The 25,151-nt window shown below is 39.7% G+C and overlaps 1 pseudogene; it reads left to right on the top strand.

Moving 5' to 3' along the window:
* Positions 1–1,412: 1,412 nt before the first annotated feature.
* LOC119051274 (exosome complex component CSL4-like) lies at positions 1,413–1,993 on the top strand (annotated as a pseudogene).
* Positions 1,994–25,151: the final 23,158 nt, after the last annotated feature.

The raw sequence follows: 25,151 nt of genomic DNA, 5'->3' as shown, positions 1-25,151 counted from the left end.
ATAAAGGTTAAAAAGCAAGAGTAGGAAGATTATGTGTAATTATAACAGTAAATTAAGGGACATACACATTCATACACACAAGAATTAAAAAATAATGACAAAAACCCAATGTGGTGGGGATGAGTAAAAAATGGTAGGGATTTTAGAATGTGTTCAAACTTAAGTGACATCATCTTAAATAAATTGTTATAAACATAGCTTGGTATATATGAAACACTTGGTAACCACAAACCAAAAATCTACAAGAGATATATAAAAATAAAGAGAAAAGATTTCAAACACAACACTACAGAGAGTCATCAACATACAAGAGAGGAAAGCAAGATAATAAGAAAGAAACAGAGAACTACAAAAAGAGTCAGGAAACAAGTAATATAGTAAAATAACTATATACCTTTCAATAATTACTTTAAATGGATATAGATTAAATGCTCAAATAAAAAATGAATGAATAAAGAGAATGTGCTCAATATAAAACATTACTCAGCCATTAAAAGAAATAAAATCTTACCCTTTGCAACAACATGGATGGACCTAGAGGGTATTATGCTAAATGAAATGAGTCAGACAGAGAAAGACAAATACTAAGTGATTTCACATGTATGTCAAACCTGAGAAACAAAATTAATAAACAAATAAAATAGAAACAAGCTTACACATACAGAGAACAAACTCATGGTTCCCAGATGGGGGGAGGGGAGTAGGGGATGCATGAAAAAGATGAAGACAAGAAGTACATATTGGCAGTTATGAAATGGTCACCAGGATGTAAACTACAGCATAAGAAATTTAGTCAATAATATTGCAATAACTATATATGACAGAATGTGGGTACTAGACTTACCAGGGGGATCACTTCATAAGTTAAATAAATGTCTAATCACTATACTGTATACCTGAAATTAATGTAACATTGAATGTCAACTCTAACTTAAAAAGTTTTAATTAAAAATTTAAAAAATAAAGAGACTTTGGATATCCAACTTATTTCACTTAGCATAACATCTCATGCTAACTGAAATAAGTCAGAGAAAAATACTGTATGATTTTACTCACATGTGGAATCTGAAAGATGAAATAGGCAAAACAAAATAAAATAACAACAAACTCATAGATAGAGACAAATTGATGGTTGCCAGAGGGAAGGGGTTGGAGATTAGGGAGAAAAGGTAAAGGAGAATGAGAGGTACAACCTGCCAGTTATAAAATAAGTCACAGGGATGTAATGAACAGCACAGGGAGTAGAGTCAATAATATCATAATAGCTTTGTAAGGTGACAGATGGTCACTAGAATTATCGTGGTGATCATAGGTATATAAATGTCATAATACTCTGTTGTACACCTGAAACTAATCTAATATTGTATGTTAACTATAACTTAAAAACTGAGGGGCTTGGGACAGTGGAAGTCATGGTGCCACCTCTGAGGAGCTGTGTCCCCAGCCACCAGCTGTGTAACTCGAAGTGTAGCCCAGGCAGCCGCACCTGCACCCTGCATGGCTACATCTTTCTGATGCGTGCTGGCCACATGATGAAGAGCAGCGAGAACATGTTCTTCCTATTGTGTCTGTGTTGAGAGAAACAAAGTCCCAATTATTGCTGGGGTGGTGGTGGTGGGGCATCATAACCTGTAAGGTCTCTAGCATCAGTGCACACTTGGCCAACATACACATCCTACCTGTGGGGTCCACACCACTTAAGAACTCTTTCTGAGGAACTATCTGCAAGGAAGATGTCTGAGCTACTGAACAAAACAAGGTGGAAATTTATAAGCATTGTTGCCCAGGTGACATTGTTTTGGCCAAAATGACCTCCCAAGGTGATACACAGTCCAGTTACCTCCTGACCACTGCCAAAAATGCAGTAGGGGTGGCAGTGGCCCACAGATATCCCGATCGTTCTTGTCAGCTGCTGTGTGATGTGGTACTTATGACCTACAGTAAAGAATTCTGGAAAGTGGCCCAAGTACAGCCTGAATTCTTGCAGACTTAAGAAGCTACATTTTACCCCATGGAGTGGGTAAGCTGTTTCCAAGAGTACATGTATGAAAGTAACAGTAAGAAACCATTGTCTTTATTCAACACCTGAGGTCAGCCAGCAACCAACCTTAGAAAAGTCTGCCAGAATATACTCTGTAGGTGGAATATTTTTCTTGTGAACCTTTCAGTGGACTCCATTCTCTTGAGCGAGAAATTTCTCTTCTGGAGTTTTCATAAACAAACTGTATAATGTTGGGAATACCCTATTCCTTCTGACAGCCTTATAAATATGTTTTTTTTAGCTGTGACAAAGAAAATATTTTTATTTTTTTCAAAAACACTTTTATTAAAAGGGCTGTCTGATAAAAAGCAATTAATTAATAAAAAACTTTGGGTTCATCTAATGTCCTAATTTCTTAATAAGCTGCGAGAAACATCTGAAACGTGATAGAGTCCCGGACACATATAACAAGCACAAGGGCCACTCCCTGTGTCACCTTTTTGTCTTTCCCATCAGAGGAGCAACTGGAAACCAGTGAGACAAAAGCAGCTGGCAGTGGATACAGGAAGTGGGTACTCCTGAGATGGGGCAGGGACAACACACATATGTGCAAAGTGGCTGAGTACTGACAGGAATTCCTAGCCTAACCGTTAGTACCTGGGCAGTGTCTCTAACAGGAGAGCAGGACACAGTCAATTGTTTGCTTGTCCATCTTCCAAGTTCCCTTTTCCTCTGAGTCCAGGTGTATTGTTGATGTATCACATCTGTGTCCAGCTTTGCAGCCCCCGGTCCCAGTGGTAGTAGAATTTTGTAAAGAGGAAAAACATCAGAAATGCAGTCATTATTCACTTTACTTTTAATGGACCCAGAAGATGTATTAAAATTCTATAAAATAGAAGGGCTGTTTATGATTGGCGAAAGATTTTCATTCACTCAATTAAACTGAAGATATTGGCATAATTAGAAAGTTAAATCTAAGATTTCAGAAAGGTGCATTTGCAAGATTTTAATTATGAAAACAACCAAACAAGCTGACTCAACAATAAAATTTCAACTCACTAGCTTGCCAGATGCCCTAAGATTCTGGGATGACTTGGTGTCAGGTGTCACATTCACTTTCAGAAAGAAGGAAATGAGCAGCTGAGGTTGTCTCCCCTGGACAGACCCTGACTAATTCTCTTCTTGTTCACACCTTTTTCAGTACTGGCAAAGTCATTAGCTGGAAAACTCAGCTTCAGCTGGTGAGGCAGTGCCTCACAAATTCCAAGGATGTAGCAGGAGTGGGTATTAATAATTTGCAATGCCTGGTGGTGACTCAGGTCTCTGCAGACCGGCTGTTTAATTTGCAGCCAAGCCCCATTTCTCTGACTGCACCCTGGTCCCACATGTCCCTTCCAGGATCTGATGCTTCTTCAGGGCTGGTAGACACACCTCTGTCTTCACACCTCTGGAAGTATGAGACACCCAGGGGGCAGCACAAGCCCCTTTGAGCTGTAAGTTGTTGAATCAGCCTGCTTTGACTGATTTTCTGTCACAAGTTCACTGTTGAGAGCAGCTGTGCCCAAAATAACTCAGGCTGGGAGAATGACAACTTCTACAGATTTACTCAGGAAAGTCATCAGATAGCAGCCCCATGTTATCCCACTTTGGTGCATGGAAAGGGCTTAAGAGATATTTCGTACATTGCTAAATTTGGAGGGTCTGGTTAATTACAGCAATTTTCTATGACTTTTTAAAAATTGACATTTTAGAGAATGACCTGAGCAGTCATTTGACTGATTATTAGTGTGAAATGAAAAGGGAGAAAATGGTGACAAGATCTTGGGTTAAAGATGGAGCAGAAATTGTGACAGTGAACAAAAGAATTATAACAGTACAAAAATTTTTTAAGTTGCCAAAATAAGAAAAAAATTGTTTAACTTACTAAAATAAGGAAGAATGCTGGTTACTAAAATTTATTTAAAAGCTAATGAAAACTTTATTCCTTTCAAATGTGACTTTCTATCCTAGTATGCAGCAAACTCCTTTTGAACTTTTTTCCCCTCTTTCTAAGGGTCTCCCATGTTCTCCACAGCTCTTCTCTTTTCCCAAAGTCCTCAAATAGCCTGAGCTCACATCACTGCTCAACCTAGGCTTCCTACCCCATTCCTTTTTTCACCTCCTTACTGAATTCTATTCCACTGGAAATGCCTTTTCTTTTTAAAAAAATATATTTTATTGATTATGTCATTATAGTTTTCCCATTCTGCCCCCTTCATTCCCCTCCACCCTGCACACCCCCTTCTACCCATATTCCCCCCCTTTAGTTCATGTCCATGTGTCATAAGTTCTTTAGCTTCTACATTTCCCACACTACTCTTGCCTTCCCCCTATTTTCTCCCCACCGTCTATGCTACTTATTTCCTGTACATTCTCCCCCTCTCTCCTCCTCCCACTCCCCTGTTGCTAACCTTCCATGTGATCCTTCCTAACACACATCGCTTTAGCCAGTCATGTTTTTCTCACTTCTACCCCCCCCCATCCCAATTCTGCAAAGAATTGTAAACCAGAAGAGCAGCACAGAATCCTTTTGGACAGATGGAAAAGGGATGAGGCTATGAATAATTGTTGATTATTTTTTCTGTCCTACACAAAAAGGCTTAGTACAGTGCCTGGTTCATAGTAAAGGAAATGATCCATTTAAAAATGCCTTAATGTTAGCTGACAGACACATAGAATCAATCTGTAAATCTGCCCAGCTATGCTGGCCATCAATGTCATCATTACTGAAACCCTCTCCACTGACATATTCTTCAGTTGTCTCCTTTTTACTTTCTTTGCTCCCTCCTTCCCTCTTTTTTAACTTATTGTCATTGTCTTGATCCTTTCAGATTTCTACAATAAACTACCATAGACTGGGTGGCTTTTAATCAACAGAAATTTATTTCTCGCAGCTCTGGAGACTGGGAAGTCCAACATTAAGGCACCAACAGTTCCCTTGTCTGTAAGAGCCCACATCCTGGTTCATGAACAGCAGTCTTTTCACTGTGTCCTCATGTGAAGGATGAGATGAGGGAGCGCTCTGAAGTCTCTTTCACAAGGGCACTAATCTCATTCATAAGGGTTCCACCCTTATGACTTAATTGCCTCCCAAAAGCCCCATCCCCTAATATCCACACTTTGGAGTTAAGATTTCAACATGCAAATTCTGGAAGGACACAAACAATCAGTGTATAGAAATCATTTACAAAGATATTCAAGGATATTGAATGGATGAAGGTAGGGTTTCCAAATGGTGTAATTTGTCAGATTCTTCTTAAAAAATAGTGATAAGTTGGGCTTTTTCAAATGTGAGGAAGGAAAATAGTGTTTTGTATTGATTGCATGCATACCAAGTCTCATCCCCGGGCCTAGAGAAGCATGAACCCTCTTACTCCTTCCAACAACCATGTGAGGTATGTATGCAGTTACAATGGAGTTGCATGGTGCATACATCTGACTTATTCAAACTAGACAAATTCAACTGTGTGTACTTCTCAGAGAGGGAAGGATACAGGAGAAAGAGACAGAGGATACATTTAATATAATTGGTATAAATGATTTTTGCTCCCAATTCCACCCAGAGTGCACAGGAGTGGTGAGCTCCCTCAAACTATCTCTGCTTCTGTGGTGCCTCTCCTCACGCTGGCGTGTAAATTTAATCACGCTGATTCTGGTGATTAAATTTACAACAGTTTTTTTTTCATCCAAAATGATCCATAAACTGAGGCCAAGAATTTCATCTGTTTTACTGTTGGAGAAAAATCTGGCTATGTTAGATTGTCTGAGACCAAATTTGGGAGAGAAACTTTACAGGCATTTTGAAGCAATATCAAGAATAAATTTGGATATGTGCTATATTCTGCCTCATGTGTTTAGTTTTGTCTCATATGTGAGACTCTATCTCCAATTTACAGATGAGAAAACTGAGGCTTGGAGAAGTTAAGGAACTTGCCTCTGGGGCCGAGATAAGATCTGAGCCCAGTCGGCCTTGGTTCTGGAGTACATGCTCCTCTGACTCTGCCCAAATCCAGCTAGGTTCTCTCCTTGCATCTGTTTCAAATGGTCATCTCCTGGCTGTCTGCACCATCTCTCTTTTCCCTTGTCTCTAAAGCCTCTCAGTTCAGAACTGTTTTTGCAATCACCAGGGACCTGGGTGGATGTTTAGCAAACCCACACAGGTACTGCCATACTGGTTATGTTGGGCTGCCACTTATTCTATGATCTCATCGCCATTCCAATTTGCCAGACACCCATCCTAATACCCATACCTCACTGACTGTTATGTAGTTTGAATATTACTCTGGCCATACCTCTTACTAGACTATAGAGGGATTCATATATGAGCAAGTTATAGTCTAAGCAATTTTACAATGTTTTTGCCACATGAGTCTCTGGCAGTCACTGACATCTTCATTTTCCAGAGCCAAGAATTGAGCTCCAAAGAGCATGCCTTGTCCAAGGCCATAAGGAGGTCAGGTGGAATTCTCCTGACTTTGTCATCTCATGCTGGCTGTTGTGCATAGCTAGGCAGTACCCACAGCTAGCTGCCTCTGTCTTGGCTCAGAATTTAGGGTGACAACTGATGAAACCCTTTATCAAAACGACCAGTCACGGTTGAGTCCTGTGAGAACAAATGAGAATTTTATGGTCTTTATTCACAAATATGTACATAGTAATAAAGCCACGTTAGGGTCCAGAGTCACCGATGGCACCAGGACCCTTTGGGAGCCGCGTATCTGCCTTGTTTTGATCCATCCTACTGCCCTTGCTAATTACACTGGCACGTGGGTGGCAAAATCCTTCAATGGCAGAAGGACTTCCCAGAGAGGAGCAAGGTCGCCTGCTTTCATGTCCGATGTCACCCTGTAGGATATTAAAACTGACTCAAGATGGTGTTGAAAAATGTTTTCCTTTCCAGTATGCTAACAAGAACAAGATCATATCAATGCATGTGCATCATGGCAGGATTTTTCTTGGCTGAATCTTTTAATGAGCTCTTCCATAATGAGGGCTCGGTCTGCACACAGTGTCTGTGTGCTAGTCAAAGTTTAAAGACCTTTATTTCCCCCTCCTCTCACCCTCCTTGAAGCCTTGGCTTTAATTCTTTTAAACAGTAACATTAATTGGCTGTTAAGTAAAACAGGAGAGAGCACAATAGATTTATGATATTTTGAGAAGCTCTACCAGTTCTCAAGCGTTCAGAAAAAACAGGCTTGGCTTTATGAGGTAATTATGATTTACTGTTTTCTCTCGCCCTGTTGAGTCTGCGGCCTGTCTCTAAAATGGATCTGGGATGAATGTCAAAGTCGGGATTTACAGTCAAATCTTTTCAACATATAAAACACAGGAGAAGTTTATTGTTTTATTTTTTCCTAAGCAATATTTCCATCCACATTTCTGTGCTGTTAGGTTTTGTTGGTTTTGCCACAACCCCCTCCCCTGTCTCCCCACCCCCGGCCCTTGAAATGACATCTGTGAATTACTTCTCCTGATAAGGCTGCTGTATCATCAAAAAGTGATTGTTTTTGCAAGCAATCACAGGGGAGCATGTCAATTTAAATAATTTCTTTCTTTTCCTCTCATCTATTTTCCTCCTCTCATCCTTTACAGGAGAACTGCTATCCTCTCAGATTTTCTGTCCCTTCAGAAATGAGCAGCAACCGACGAAGTTTGATGAACTTTAGAAGTAAGAGATCTTTATGCTTCTTTTTCCTGGATTCCTTTTTTCCTGGTCTCCCTTTGAAATGAGAAATGTGTTCAGTGTTTGCCTTCAGGAAGAGCAGACCCAGGGGATCTCTGGGCTCCAAGAGTTTCAGACTTGGCTTCTTACTAAACTAACATGAGACCTTAGGCAGTTACTTTTCCTCTGGGAGCCCCCTTCACTCTCTTAATTTATAAAATAAGACAGAAGATGGTTCCTAAGGCCTCTTCCTACTCTAAAATATTAATATTACCTGTATATGGCCCAATATTAGCGTATTAGGTCACCTTGGTGTTTGCTGCTGAAGGGGAGATGCCATTCCCAAAATGTACCACTTTGGCATAAGAATTACGTGGGAGGCATCTCAGTTTCTCCCAAAGGAACTTGGTTGTCATAAACCCCCTTGCTGGGAGTGATTCCAATCTCCTCTACTGGAAGATGAGAAGTGCGCACCACACCCAGGTGGATATGGCCTCAAAACTATCATATATCCCACCTATTTTCCTAAGGGCCCATTTACTTGTCAAAAAAAATCATTTGTTTTCTCCTAATTTCCCCCTTTCTCTCCCTTTTTTCCTGTTAAAATAGCATATAACTTCCAACTTCAAAGCACCTCTTTGAGTCACGTTTTTCTATAAACTCCCATGTATGTATGTGAATAAAAGTCTATCTTTTCTGTTGTCGATCTGTCTTTAGTTGGTTTTATTGGCAGGACTGTAATAACAGAACATAAGAGGGCAGAGGAAAACTTTTTTTCTCCCTGAAATTTGTGTGTACATGCATGCACATGCGTGTGTGTGTGTGTGTAGAGGTTACAGAGGTGGGAAAGGGGATTATGCCAGGAGTAGTATTTTTCTTCAAAAAATAGCTTTTATGACGAAGCTTAGTGACAGAAGGCTCATTCACCATGGTTGTTATCTCCATCGGGAATCTCTCCACAGCTTCCTTGAAAGCACAGCCCTTCCTTCCCGAGGTAAGGGTGGAAGCATGACATGCGCTAGTTTGTTTTTTGGTGGGAGTAGAGGGTTGGGGGAGGGAGAGAAGGGACAAATGCCAATGCAAGGTCAGCAGTTTTTCCAATTGGCAAATGCCAATGCAAGGTCAGCAAGGTCAGCAGTATGGGCTTAGACCACAGCCACTTAATTACAAAGGATTTTTTTTTGGCTTTGCTTTATTTTGTTTTCTACACTGAACAATTCTCGGTGGTTGTGCCTGGCAAGTTGGGAGGAGGACAGTTGTAACTCTGACGTATTCCCTGGATGGCTTCATGAGGGAGACCATCCAGCGACTCAGACAAGTCTAGAAATATCCCCAAACATTTGATTAGATTGCACATTCTGCGCAATATATTATGTATTATACACAGCACCATTGACTGTGTAATGCACCTAAGTGTCATCATATATTATATACAGCTTTATAATATGACATAGTTTATTGCAGCTATAATTTATTGAATATTAACTATGTGCCGGGCACACTATTAAGCATTTTTCTTATGTTTTCTCATTTAGTTTAGATGATGCAGTTTACATAAATGATAATTCCAAATAACATTTAGTGTTAATACTTTCTTCCAAGCTTTCTCCTGTCTTCACGACAAAGAAGACACGTGGAAAAGAGCCCAACAACAAGGATGTCCTCGCAAATAGATAAGAATAATGACATGGGAATCATAAGATGCCCTACTCCTTCCTCCCTCCACCCCTACACCCCTGACCATATCCACACATACCCCCACATCTTTAAAGGTCTAGAATAATTCGAGGGTCCCATTATATTCTAAAATCTTCCTAGCTGGGATAATTGGCTTTGGAATCTCCTTCATTCCCATGACTCTCTCATGTGCCAATATCTCTAACACATAGATAATTTATGAAAACAGAATACATACTTTTTAATAATTAAGGAATAGATAATAGAAACTTTTTTTAAAAAAAGCTGTAAGACCTTGGAAAAGGGATGGAGACTAAGATGGTTAGTCACCCACGTATTTGTTTGAAACAACTCAAAAAGACTCTTCATCTTGTACCCCATTACTCATGACTGGAGGCCCCTCAAAGTTTGCTTTGTTTGCTAGCCAGGGTCTTTCCCAGCAGGCATTTGGTAGTCGCAGTCATTCGGAAGGAGCACCAGATGCCTGCCCCAATCTCAATCACCCACCATCACCCACTCCATTCTCTCCAAATTGCAGTGCAAACAATAACACAGGTACAATTAGCCAAGGCACTAATTATGGAGCGCAAATGTGTAAAGGATATAGAATGATAAATGGCAAACGCAGAACATGTTGTGTCATATCAAGTAATCTCTCTGGCTGCTGAGCCCAGGAACAAAGGGAGAATTGTGCCCTGTTTGTCTAACACGCTCTATATCACAAATTGGAAATCCTTCCTAATTAAGATATTGTTGAATGTCCTTTGTTAGCAGATTTTAACAATGTTAATTAGGAGGTTAGAGTGATCATTGTTCATCTAGCAAACAATTAGGGTGATTTGCACTAGCTTTGGAGAGACTTCTGAGCAAACCAGAACTTTCCTTTCTACAGGGAGGGAAGCTGTGGAGAGAAGGAGGGAACAGGTCCTGGACGAAAGGGCAACATTACTCTTAACATTGCTAGGCTGCGGGCCAAAGCAAAGCATGAGGAAATGTTTGCTATGGGCCGGGCAACTGTTAGAAAGCAGTGTTGGCCTTGACCTTGTGGAGAAACAGTATTTGTAGATGTAAAGTCTATCTCCACAATGGTTCTGGTTTTGATAATTCAAGAGAGTGTGGTCAGAGAAAACAAAGTTGTCAGGTCTTTTACTCATCTGGTGAAATAAGGGTGTAGACGGGGTTCAGGTCATGCTATCTCAAATGATCACACCTTGGCATATGGAATATTTTAAACTGAAGGAGTTCCAGGAAACAACAGAGGCAGAAAGGTCGCTCTGACTTTCTCACACCCTTCTCCCCTGAAATAGGGACCCTCATGTGAGAAATGTCCTTCCCATACCCAGAGGAACAGATCATCCTGGTCTTCAAGAGGGTCGCTGAGAAGAAGAATCCATATACACAGGCCTCGCTAGCTCTCCCCCAGGTCACTGCACTGACCTCATGCCCTCAGTCCTATCACGCTTCCCCATGCAGCAGACCTCACGTAGCAGCACGTGCTTCACGTTTTCATTTCTTTATAGAAATTTATATAAATACATTTCTATGCTTTTCTCCTATTAATTTCTCTTTGCCAGTTTAATTCACAGGCCCAGCCAAGGACCCTAAGAGAGTGAAGAAAACTTTTCTCTCCCCTACAGTGTCTTCCTAAAGAAAGGTAAAAAAGGCCCTGCCATCATTTATTACAGTTTTCTATTATTTTAGCACCAGATGAGTCTGCATCCCTCTGCTATAGTCCCCAACCCCTTCCACCTTTGTGTACCATATATTTATATGAAACAGTTGGCAGGTTTTCCCCTTTTCTTTTGAAGGATAGCAGAAGATGCCACCCCAAAATACGACTGTGGGAATTCAGGGCAAGCCACCCCAGAATGTACTGTTTTGGTATATTGATGATTTTGAGCTATAAGCGCTTGAAAAAATAGCAAATTTAGGGGAGCAAATTTCTCTGAACTCCCCTTATCTTCTTAAAGACGGATCCTCCAAACGGAATCAGCTGTCCTAAGTCCCCATTCCTCCTCTTCACACTGGTTCCATCAACAGGGAAAGCTGACTCAGACCACAGGAGAGGAGACTGGAGGTCAACGCCACACCCAGACAAACTGCCACAAACTATCCTCCCTTGTACGTATTCTTCTCAGGACCCTCTCATCTCCCTAAAAATCATTTCCTCTCCTCTCAGAGACCTACATTCCTCCTCCTCTCTCCCTATTTAGATAGTATTTAGGCCTGAATTCTAAGCCATTCAGAGAGTTACTAATTTTCTCCTGATGTAGCTGAGAAACATCAGATGTGTATCTGAAGTAATTCTCAGGTATATAATAAACTTCTGTTTGTTTGTTTTTTGTTAAACTTTTATTACAGGGGTCTCAGCTGGAATTCAGAATGGTAGAGAAAAATTTTTTTCTCCTCTACACTGTCTTTCCTTTATTACCCCTGGCCTGAGAGTGGAAGTGACAGACTTAAAGAAGAAGGAAGGAAGGAAGGAAGGAAGGAAGGAAGGAAGGAAGGAAGGAAGGAAGGAAGGAAGGAAGGAAGGAAGGAAGGAAGAGAGGGAGGAGGGATCTATGTTTTGCTACTTGGACACTGCGAATATGAAAGCAAAGTATATTTGGAGAGGAGGCAAGGACTGGCTGTTTGAAAACTACCAGAGTACATGGGCTGCTTTCAGAAAATCATTCTCTCTTGGCAGAGGTGCTTGCAGAGAAGGAGGGCAGGTGTCACAGCAAGAGAGGTATTGGTTGGAAATTGAACACAAAGGTACTGGATTCTTTTCTTAGCTTCATCAATGAATTCGTCAATGATATACACTCAGGAAGAGTCACTTAATAAAAAAGTCACACCCACTTGGAGATGGTACCAGGTATCGTAGTGTGGTGATTTTCTAACTACACACACCCAACTCTCAGGGATAAAGCATCTAACAGATTTCTGGCAACTACTCTGGGCCAAGCATTGTGTTAGATACTTTGCATAAATTTAATCACAGCTAGCACTTAGCTTCAATCTAAAAGGCCCTGAGGCCCATTTAAGTGGCTCTCAAGTCTCTTTTATCCTTGGGGGACCCCATCTGCTGGGGGGATAAAAAGCCCTTTTATGTTCTATAACCTCACAGACCACCCACCCCAACAATTTATGCTTTGTCAAAAAACCCTCCATCCAATTAACAGGACACAATTTTGATGAAATACTGATGAAATAAATTATTCATGCATGTCAGAAATCAAATATAGATCAGGACATCTTATAAACTGTTATGATGTCTATAATTTGCTTTAAAATATTTTAGCATACATAATGCAGCGTCATGTACATGTTAGCTTAATTCATAGACTAAGTGTAAGAGTTGCTGTGATAGGAATCTACCTTTTAGGAATAGAAAGGCAGAGTCCTCACTGGGAAGTTCAGCCAGAGCAGTCCCCCCTTATCTGCCAGAGACAGGTTCCAAGGCTGCTGGTAGGTGTCTGAAACTGTGGGTAGTACTGAATCCTACACATACTGTGTTTGTTCCTATACACACATACCTATGATAAAGTTTAATTTATGAATTAGGCACAGTAAGAGATTAACAGTAATTAATAATAAAATAGAACAATTATAACAATATACTGTAATAAAAGTTATGTGAATGTGGGCTCTCTGATAACTGAGACAGCTACTAAATGTCGAATGGGTAAGGAGCGGAACAGAGTGGAGACACAGGACAAAGGGATGATGATTCACATCCAGGGCAGGATTTTATCGCTCTACTCAAAATGGCATGCAATTAAAACTTATGAACTGTTTATTTATGGAGTTTTCCATTTTATATTTTCAGACTGTGGTCAACCATGGATAGCTGAAAGTTTGGAAGGTACAACTCTGGATATAGAGAGACTACTGTAATACAAAGTCTACAAAGTCACTCCCATGATCTCATCTTGATCAATACCACACAGTTTTTGAAAGAGCAAAGCTGAGGTCAGAAATGGGTCTTTGTTGGTCAAGTTAGTGGCTTTTAAAATCACAGATTGGCTATTCCAAATGGGCTGTCATTGGTAAAGTGTGATCAGAGAGTCACATAACAGTTAAGTGTAGGGGTGGACCCAGTTTTCTGTCCCTTGGCACTGGCACATATACAAATTCACGTGTGCCTTTGTTCTTCCAGCCTGCCAGGTCTGTTTGTTCCCCATTAATGTATCTAGGACCTGACACAGAGCAGGTACTCAACACACATCCCTTGAATGAATCATGAAAACTGCTCTTTCACAATTGGGGAAAATTCATCTAGGGTAGAAAACCTGTCCACCTTTCTCAAGATCCAATGAAAAAACTTGACAGGTGTATATTTTATTTTTCAAATTTCCAGACAGTGCTTTCATGAGTTGTTATGTATTGTAGTTTGAACCCTTCAAAAACACCAGAAAACCATGCACTTCCTCTTACAATTCTTGGTCATCCTAAGCGGGTCAACTTTACTGGCTGTCTTTATCCAGGAGCAACAAAGGAGACCATAAACTCATCCAAATTTAGGCACCCAATACACAAAGGGAGTGGAGAGAATATTCAGACTATGAAATTCTGATGGCTCATTACCATAACAAAGGTTGTAACAACTTGGACAGGAAGCTGAACAAAAGGCATCTGTCCACCATTCTATATGCATTTCTAGGATTGTATTTGTAATCTCTCTTTGCAGGAGAAAGAGACTGCCAGTAAAAGGCTGAAGCACAATAGGAAGGGAGAATCCACAATGCTGAGAGAGACCAAAGGGATCAGTGAATGTGCTCACGCACAAGCCCGCTATGTGTGTCTATCTTCCCTGTGTATGTACACATTTGATAAAACTAAATCATTGTCATGGGTAAGAGTTTAACATTATTGACCTGTAAGATGGCTTTTAAAAATATATGCAACATGGCTGGAATGCCAATTTGAAGTGAAGAAGCATTTCAGGAAAATAAATAGGCTGAACAGCAGTATTTTCATGGAACAGAGCAAGCCTGTTTAATTTGTTACCGCAGAGCCTGAGAGTAAGCTAACATAGTAACCTGCTAAGGAAGGCACCATGAATGTGATTAATAATGTAGAGTGGGGAGCCTCAAGAATTATTGTGCTTTGAAGGTTTTGGTGTCAGGGAAACATTAATTGTTCCATAAGTCACCAACAATTTTGGTTAACAAATGATACAAATAGAACAGGTCAGTCTGCTCTTCTTTGGGGCCCTCCTTTGCCTGCTAAACTCTGCAAATTTTATTGCCATTCTATTTCTTGCCATTGCCATTTGGCAAGTCATTGCCATTTTATTTCTTTTTGTTAGCTATCTAGTCAGTAACTTTTGTTGGAAAGTGTGTGGTGGCAGGGACCATTCAAAAAAGGTTCACTGTCCCTGAAGTTCCAGGAGTAAAGCCACTGCTTTTGTTCCGCTGGAAGAGAATAAAACCCACGATCTATTCTATTATCTGACTGCAGACCAGGCTTTTTTATTGGTGCTTTGGCATCAGTATTTAAAGGTGTGCAAAGACAACTTAAAAGTAAGGCATCATAGGACAGAAGTGACTTCACCTCCAGGTCAGTCTTGCCTTGAAATTTTTCTGTGTGCTGGGACTCTTCCTAACTCATAGGAAATGTGTGTGGTTGCTGTCAGTGGAGAGCAGACAGGGCTGCTCTTAGATTGCAGGGCTGCAGTTAATATGCTACACTAACCATATTCCCTGATGCATTGATCTTCTTCCTTCCACCCCTCTGGCCCCCGACGGACATTAACAAAGTTGGCTCCTAACCACACTTACTCTGCTTCCTTCTGTTTCCATCTTATTAGGTGCACATTAATACAAGGGTCAGTTTGTCAATCCCATTTATGCTTATAAAGTGAACAACTGAGGATGAGACTGACAATTAACATTGAGCAAATTCAATGCAACAAACATTTATTGAACCTCTGACTGTAATTGATCAAAAGTGCTGAGTCATTAACAAAAGCACTTCCGTGCTTTTCACTACAAAGTCAAGGTGATTACAAAGTCAGCCACATGATTGTGTGTTTATATTTGTCAGTGGAGTCTGGAAGGTTCCGTGTTGATGATATCTAGCTGGGAGAATTAAAAGTCCTGTAGTTCATGTCAGCTTAGGGGAGTGCCAGCCTGCAGTCTCTTTACCTTGCATTAAGACTGACTCTGGAGTTTATATGATCAGAATTGATGGATGCTATAATATGGATAATCGTGAAGAGTATTTCTCTACTACAAAAGTACTGAATGCATGGATTCCTGAACTGGGGTATTTATTCTATCTCTATTCTTCATTCATCCAGCCTGCCAGTTCTCAAACCCTAAGCATCATCACATGTAAGAAAGGGAAAAAATATTTTTCTCCTATCCTCCAAAGCTCTCTAGCTGGAATCTTGTAAATTAGACTAACAAAAGACAGATCAATAGCAGAAAAGCATACAAACTTGTTTTAATATAAGTTTTATGTGACACAGTAGCCTTCATAAGGGGATGAATACCCCCCAAAATGGTTAAACCTGGGTATTTTTATACTAGGTTTGATGAAGAGCAGATAATTGTGGAAAAGCTTCAAGAATTAATGCCAACACGTCTTCAAATATTTCACATTTTTTATGTGAAAAATTGCACATAAAAAGTCAATAACAGGACAAGAATATGAGCTACAGGTTGCAAATTGAGGGAGACAGTAAGGCCTTCTTATTTGGCTTATTCTCAGGATGCCTCCATCTTTGGGGATAAAGGTATTATTTTCCTCTAGGTGTAGGAAGGGCACCTATCCCATGAGGGTCTGATGACTTGCTTCAGGGTAGAAGGAAGAGGTCAAACACTCCTTCTAGATGCTGTTTCTATGAGCTTCAGCTTAAAATGCTCAATATTCCAAGTTTCCGTAATTTGGTACCATGTGTTCTGAACCCCATCTCTCTCTCTAGATATAGATATAGATGTAGATGATATAGATATAGATATAGTTATAGACATAGATTTTTAAAGAAATCATCTGCCTCTTAAATCTCTTTACTCTTAGGTAAGACAGTATCTGTGTTATAGGAGAATGGTGCATTAATGAAGAGAGATATACTTAATTTTTAAAAATGTCTATAGAGAGAATATTCTTCAAAGCCAAAAGAATAGGATTGAGTTCGGTCTTTTTTTCTTATTATTAATATCCCAGGATTAACAACATTTTTCTTGCAAGCTTAATTCTGGAAATAGAGGATTCAGAGGTGTTTATTAACATATGAAACCAATATAAGCTGATAAACATGTGCTTTTAAAATATTAGCACTTGTGTTAATTGGTGTATTTGTCTGAAAAGCAGCTTATAAATGAACATCAAAGGCCTTTTAAAAATGTGCACACCTATTTACCTAGTAATTCCCTTCCTAAAAGTTTATCAGAGGCAAATAATTGGACAAACAGACAAAGACATATGACTAAAGACATCAGTGTAGACCTGTTTACAGTGGTGACACACTAGGAAACTCTTTTAATGTCCATCAGTAGAGGACTGGTTGAATAAACAGTAGTATATTCATGTAATACAATATTGTAATTAAGAATGCTGTTATAGTGGATGTATATATATTATATTGGAATAATTCACATTGTACAATATGTAAATTCTCTATAGCATAACTCCATTGTTGTAAGAAAAACATTGAAAAATTGCACATAAAAAGTTAATAACAATACTCCTGAAAACCAATGAGTTAAAAAAGAAATGTTTTAAAATTTTTGAAATGAATGAAACTGGAACTACTACTTGCCGAAATGTATGAATTACAACCAAAGCAGTTCTAAGAGCAAACTTTATAATAATAAATGTTTATGTTAAGAAAAAAGAAAGATCTTAAATAAACAACCTAACTTTATACTTCAAGGAACTGAAAAAAGAACAAACCAACCCAAAATTAGTAGAAAAAAAGAGACAACAAAGCTTAGAGCAGTAATAAGTGAAGAATGGAAAACAAAGAGAAAAGAGCAACAAAACTAAGCATTTATTTTTGAAAGATAAAGAAAATTCATAAATTTTTAGCTGTACTTACCAAGAAAAGAGAGGACTCAAATAAGTAAAATTATAAATCAAAGAGGAGACATTACAGCTGACATTACAGAAATACAAATTATTCTAAGAGGTTAGTATGAACAATTATATGCTAACAAATTGGAAAACCTAGAAGAAATGGATACATTTTTAAAAAACATACAACCTATCAAGATGGAGTCTTGAAGAAATAGAAAATATGAGTAGCCCAATAACAAATAAAGAGACTGAATCAGTAATCAAAATTTTTTCAACAAAGGAAAGCCCAGGGTCAGACAGCTTTACTGGTAAGTTCTACCAAACATTTAAAGGAGAATTAATGCCAATACTTCTTCAACTCTTAAAAAAACTCAAGAAAAGAGGACACTCTCAAATTTGTTTTACATAGCCAGCATTACCCAGACACCAAAACCAGATAAGGATACTACAAGAAAAGAAAACTACAGGCCAATATCTCTGATGAACATAGATGCAAAATTCTCAACAGAATACTAACAAACTGAATTCAACAGCACATTAAAGTGATTGTATACTATGGCCCAATGGGATTTATCCCTGGAATGCAACGATGGGTCAACACTGCAAATCAGTAAAGGTGATACACCACATTAATAGGATGAAAAATAAATAGAATGAGAGGATCAGATGATCATCTCAATAGAAGCAGAAAAAGTATTTGACAAAATTCAAAATCCTTTCATATAAAAACTTTCAACATACTGAGTGTAGGAGGAACATACCTCAACATAAGAAAAGCCATATACAACAAGCCCATTGCTAACATCAGTGGTCAAAGATTGAAAGGTTTCCTGCTAAGATCAGGAATAAGCAAAAGCACCCACTCTTACCACTGCTATACAACCTAGTACTGGAAGTCCTAGCCAGAACAATGAGGCAAAACAAATAAGTAACATCTAAATCAGAAAGGAAGAAGTACAACTATTTTTGCCTGCAGGTAACATAATCTTATACACAGAAAATCCTAAACACTTCACCAAAAAACTGTTAGAACTAATATTTGAGTTGAGTTAAGTTTCAGGATACAAAATCAACATACAAAAAAATGCAGTTGCATTTTATACACTAAACATAACTATTTGAAAATGAAATAAAGAAAGTAATTCCATTTATAATAGCATCAAAAACAATAAAATACTTTGGAATAAGTTTAACCAAGAAGGTTAAAGATCTATACACTGAAAACTGTAAGATGCGCATAAATGGAAAGATGATTTCATAAGAAAATGTGGTAAGAAAACTGAAAACTGTAAGACACACATACATGGAAAGATCATTTCATAAGAAAATGTGGTGCTCTAGGGAAAATACTTCAGTGACCAGATTGTTGCAGAAGTGGCATTGGTTGATGGAACAGCAATATACCCTGCTCCATCCCTGCATTTAAGGAGAGATCGGCTGCCCGGCTATATGTACTTGGTGGTCTGGCTATTGAACATGGTTAATGGGCCCAAATGAGAGCTGACTCTGACAGATGCTAACTGGCTTTCAACAATAAAAACCTTAGTGCCAACAAGGCCTATGGTTTCTTCTTTGTAGTGTAGATCAAGAGATATCCTTAATGTGCCTTCTGTGCATGGCTGCCTCCCATCAACCCTTGGGAAAGAACACAAAAGCTTTTAAAGCTACCCTTAGCTCCACCTTTGTTAGAGGAGATAGTTGTGAGAGCCAGAAGTGTGATCAGGCTAGTAAGCATTCACCAAGCTGAAGAAACTGAAGCCTTGTGAGGTCAAAGATGGCATTTCACTCTCCAACACTTCCCCAGCATCTAGCACCAACTGAGTTAACTATTATTGAAGAAATGGATGAAAGAATGAATGAATGGAAGCTCCCCAGATTTAAGAGAAGTCAGCACATGTTCAGAAATGAAAACCCAACTTCAGAGGCTGTCAGGTAATGTCATGCATGGATATAGGTACAGCTGCTTTAATTAGCACTTACCCTTCTATTCCCAGCCCTGAGCAGCAGACAGCTACAGCCAAGCTGTGTTCCCATCATTGTTGTACTACACACATCACCTCAGATGGTCACTGGTTTCTACCCATCCGAGTCACTCTCCTTATAAACCACAAGTAAAGAAATAAGAGGAAATCATTAGCAGCAAAATAATAGCAGACTCTTCTACATTTTCATTTTATTTTGTTAAGCAGTGGGTGAGGAATGTATGAAGGCAGGGGAGTTGAAGCAGATGTGATAAGTACTGTGTGAGTGTGTGCATGCACATGCACACGTGTTCTTAAATAAGATAATTTAAGGAATGGCAAATGGCAAAGGGGGAAATACACATTTTTAATGGATTCTCCAATAAGCAAAAGCAAACATGAGATAAAACTAATGTGTGCTCATCTGTTCGTCTGATGTCCTGCCTGGTATCTTCCCAATCCACTGTCTGCAAAAAGCCCTTGAGAAATAGTCTATTTAACAAAACATGCGACTCTGACTTTGCTGGAAAGGCAATTTCCTTTATGAGTCTCCTAACTGAGACCCCCATTTCCCTTGGCCACCCACTTCCCTTTCATTTCTCTTTTGATGCTATATTTCTTCAACTTATTTTCCTCCCCCTCAAGTGTTACAAGATCCTGTGGCTATTGTCAATCATGCTCAAATTTTCTAAAATAAAAATAAGGACATAGTCTGAAAGGTGTAGTGCTGCCATGGGACTGTGTGGTTGGCTCCTTCAGGCAGTAGAGGGCCAGATGAAGTTAGAATGCAAGCAATTTATTAGGGTAAATTGTAAAAGATAAAGCAGGGAGGGGGTAAGTAGTCGGGGAGAGCCTTCACAGTGCAGGTCTGATATTTGTGAAAGAAGACTTAAGAGTTCTACAGGAACCAAGAAATGTGTGTGTTTGTGTGTGTGTTACATTGAAAGAGAAATATATTTCAAGAACATGGCCCATACAATGTGCGATTTGGGGACTTACAAGTTTAAAATCTGTTGGACAGGCTGGCAGGCTAGATACTCAGGCACAGGAGTTGATGTTTCAGTCTGAGGCAGAATTCTTTTCTGGGAAACCTGTTGCTGCTCTTAAGGCCATCAACTGATTAGATGAGGCCCATCACATTGTAGAAGATAATCTCCTTTACTTAAAGTGAACTCATTGTAGATTGTGAACCACACCTACAAAGTACCTTCACAGCACCACCTAGGATAGTGTTTGATTATATAACTAGGTACCACGGCCTAGCCAGGTTGACATCATGAGGGGGAAGGAAGGAAGACTGGTTAGGAAGAGTCTCTGTGTAAATGTCAGCTCTGAGAAAGACCTGACTAGCCCAAAGTGGACCAGTGAGGCAGAGTCCACATTAGATGAAACCCTAGACCCTACCATGCTCAGCCATTGACTGGACACTGCCCAGGAAGAGCACGGCCTCAACTTAAACATTGTGGCAGGTGCCAAAGGTTCTGCAGCTGGAGACTATCATCTGACTACATTCTTGACCACAGAAGAAAAAGAGATCTGGAACATATAGTCATTATATATTTCCATCTTCCATCCTCTTCTCATAATGTATTCTGATGCCTAACTTCTCCGTTTCATGCTGTCAATAAAACAGCATTTACAATCATAGTCTTTGCTTCTTCCTCTTCATTGAATTCCAATGTTTTCTCTAGGTCTCTTCTCTTCTTCTACTCTCTATTTCTCTCCAATTCTCTCCCAGCTTCCTTTTGTTGTTTGTAAAGTCTGCTGTGCCACCTCCCCTTCCGGACTGTTCAGGAGGAGCGGGGTTCCTGGACCTGCTGGTGTGTGCTGCAGGAAGCTTCTCAGAACCCCTTTTAAGCTGCGGTGAAGAGGGGCAGGCTGGCACCGACCCAAATGCATGCTTAAATAATGGGCACACTAGTGCCAGAAAATTAAAACACAGCATGGAATTGCTGAATTCGCAATTTTATTGTCACTGATTGCCTGATGCCTCTGCATATTGAGAAAATCTTCACAGCTTCTTCCATTTTCTATGGCTTGGTTAATGTGCAGATAATTCTAGTGGTAAACTTTTTATTCCCCCTCAACCTATTTGTCCCCTCCTTCCCCTCCAAACCAAGCAAAATGGAAAAAATAAATAAATTCACAATCATTACAAAAAGGGCTTCATATTTCAGCTCATTGTTTACCTTTAAGAGAATAATAATATTTTATAACTAAAACAGTCTTACAAATCATCTATCCCAGCCTCATTCATACTTTGCAGATAAGGAAAGTGATTTGTTAAAGGTCACATAGGGAAGTTGTGGGAAGGAGACCAAAAGTCTAGTTCTTGACCCCCCAGCTCAGTGGGTGTTCACTCCCTTCTGTGGGGTTAAACGAAGAGGTAGACAATGTAGATGTCACTGTTTCCCATTTACAGATAAGGAAACTGAGTCTCAGGCCTCCCCAGGAAGAAAAGGACATAATTAGGTCTCCTGACACATTTATTACTATTTCAACACATGATTCTGTCTTCTGCTAATATCAGAGTAGTTAGCTTCTTTGTTAGAATTAGAGGTGGAGCCTGATAACTTACACACAGAAATATAGCGCTTGTGAATTCTATAATAAATAACATCTGTCTTCTGTCTGATTCAGTTTCTAAAATAAGCCCATTTTGGTTATTCCAGTTGGTCAACACAATCACTTTAGGAGGTCGTTAGTCCATGTTTCGATAGCTCCATTTTTATGGTTAAGGAAACAAAGGCTCAGAAAGTAAATGATTTGTCCAAATCACTTATTCAGTGAGAAAATCAGGATTGGAAGTCTGGATCTTCTGATACGTAGTGCTCTTTCTACCCATTAACTACCTCCTGGCTGCTGGAGGTGTTTGATAGAAAGGTCTTCTGCACAAAGCGTGAAATGACGGCAACAGCCTGCTTCATAGCCAGCCACGTTCTAGCCTCAATGCCATTTTTCTGGTTCATGCCTCTGTCATTTCTACCTCAGTCCTCATGACGGCTTCCTAACTAGCCTCCTTGCCTCCACCCTGGCTGCTTGCCAGTCCACATTCCATGCTATTACATGCTGTAGCCAAGTGACCTTCTTAAAGCAATCATCCCTGCGCTCTCAGTATGCATATGTTAATAAAGTATATGCACACACTATTGTTACCATATTAAGTGCAGGTGTAAAACATATATAGAACTAGAACAATTTTAAATGTGCATTTTGGACAATATGATTTAAAAATCTAATATTTTCTACTTATTATTATTATTATGTTTTGGAGGAATTACTCAGAAGTGTAGGTCTGATCCCTCCCTTGCTAAATATTAACACTGACCTAAGATTAAAACCCAAAATGAGTATGTTCTTCAGGATGTGACCCAGCCCTGGCTGGTGTAGCTCAGTGGATTGAGCGCGGGCCTGGGAACCAACCAAGGATGTGACCCTGCCCTTGTCTCAATCCTAATTTCTGGCTATTTCTCACTGAATTCCATACTCTAAGCGATACACAATGCCAATTTCCCTGCTCCTACTCATCTGTTGGTGGGCTTCCTTCTCTGCCATCACTTCTGCCTGGAACATGACTCTCCTTCTTCTGCCTTACTCCTCCTCTTCCTCTTCCTGCCAGCTAATACCTACTGGTCCCTCAAGTCTTGAATTAAGCTTAAATTCCTGTGGAAGGCTATCCTGCATCCTCTGACTGAGGTCAGGGGCTTCTGGGAGGCCTTTGGTAGCACTTGCTGCACTGAAAAGTCACTTTCGTTACTACTTACTTGCCTTTATTTCCCTGTAGACCCAGAGCTTCTTGAGGGCAAAGCATGGGGTTTGCCAACCATTTACTCTTTGGTGCTACCAAAATGCCAAGTGTGTCACAACTATTTGTTAAAGAAATCAATGAATATCTGCCCTCAGCCCTGGAGTTTTTGTTTAGTGAAAAATAGAGAAGGACACCAGCCTGCCCATCACATAGTTCTTTACTCAGGGTGTAATATTTTTGACACCCACCTTTTCTTTTAAACTGCCCAGTGGGGACTCTTTCCCTCATCTGGAAATAAAACCCAGATAGTTCATACCCTGTGACATTCTGTTCACTCTTAGGCAATAGAAAAATCACATATTCCTTTTAAGTCTCAATCATGTCTCAAATAACCTAGTAATTGATAGTGTGCATCCCAGTACACCAAGCCACTTCAGGATTCACAGGAAGGTCGTAGGGGAGAAAAAAGTTTTCATCCACCCCATAGGTCCCTGGCTAGGTATGAAATTGATCTGACAAAGACAAATTGGCAGGACAAAAGTGTACAAATTTATTTAATATAAGTTTTACATGACACAGAGACTTCATGAGGGAATGAAGACCCAAAGAAACAGTTAAACCTGAGTGTTTTGGGTAGGTTTGGTGAAAAGTGAACAGAGAGTATGAGGTCAGTGCAGTGGAGCTGGGGGAAACTTGGCAGGGTCTGTGTGTCCAGTTTTTTCAGTGTCCCTGCATACCTGGAGACAAGGTTGGTCCTCTCCTTCAAGATTGGGGAGGGCACCTCTCACATGAGGATTTTACGACTTGTTTCAGGGATGAAAGCTGGGTAAATGGTCACACTAACCTTCCTGCCTCTGCCTTTTCTCAAATTCCTTCAGTTTAATACATATCCAGGTGCCATATCCAGGTAATATGTCCTGAACTCCATAAAGATACCACATTTCCTTTTCCACCAACTGTACTGCTTTTCTCTGAGAAGATGGTGTGGTTGGCTTTTTACCTTTTGATCAACCTTCTTTCATCTACTGGCTACAAATTATAAACCTTTGTGATAAAAGAAAAGGAAAGGAAGACAGTAAAGTCCTTCATAAACTGCTACTGCTATACAATTATTACCTCAGGACTGTACAGATATTTCTAGTTGACTTTCTCTTGTGGGCACTTTTTAAAAATTATACTTAATTGATTATACTATCACAGCTGTCCCAATTTTTCTCCCTCTGCCTGCCTTCACCCTGCACCCCTCATTCCCTCAGGCGATTCTCCCACCATGTTCATGTCCATGGGTCATGCATATAAGTTCTTTGGCTACTCCATTTTCTACACTGTCCTTTACATCCCCATGGCTATTCTGTAACTACCTATTTGTACTTCTTAATCCCCTCACATCTTCACCAATTTCCCCACAACCCCTCCCATCTAGCACCATCAAAACACTCTTTGGATCCATGATTCTGTCTCTGTTCTTGTTTGCTTAGTTTCTTTTTTAGATTCAATTGTTGATATGTAGGTGTTTATTGTCATTTTATTGTTCATAGTTTTTATCTTTTTTTCTTAAATAAGCCCCTTTAATGTTTCATATAGTAATGCTTGGTGATGATGAACTTCTTTAGTTTTTTTCTTGCCTGGGAAGCTCTATCTGCCCTTCGACTCTAAATGATAACTTTGCTGGATTAGAGCAAACTTGGCTGTAGGTCCCTACTTTCCATGACTTTGAATTTCTTGCCAATCCCTTCTAACTCGCAAAGTTTCTTTTGAGAAATCAGCTGACAGTCTTATGGGAATTCCCCTGTAAGTGATTAACTGCTTTTCTCTTGCTGCATTTAAGATCCCCTCTTTATCTTCAAACTTTGGCATTTTAATTATGTGTCTTAGCAGGGCCCCCTTTGCATCCATCTTGTTTGGGACTCTTGGTGCTTCCTGGACTGACACGTCTATTTCCTTCACCAAATTACGGAAGTTTTCTTTCATTACTTTTTTTCAAATAGATTTCCAGTTTCTTGCTCTTTCTCTTCTCCTTCTGGTATTCCTATGACGTGAATGTTGGAACCCTTTCAGTTGTCCCAAAAGCTA

This window comes from Artibeus jamaicensis, unplaced genomic scaffold (genome assembly GCF_021234435.1).
Source record: "Artibeus jamaicensis isolate MK-2021 breed Jamaican fruit bat unplaced genomic scaffold, CSHL_Jam_final contig_482, whole genome shotgun sequence".
Taxonomy (NCBI): Eukaryota; Metazoa; Chordata; class Mammalia; order Chiroptera; family Phyllostomidae; genus Artibeus; species Artibeus jamaicensis.
This window is presented reverse-complemented; position numbering and strand designations above follow the sequence as displayed.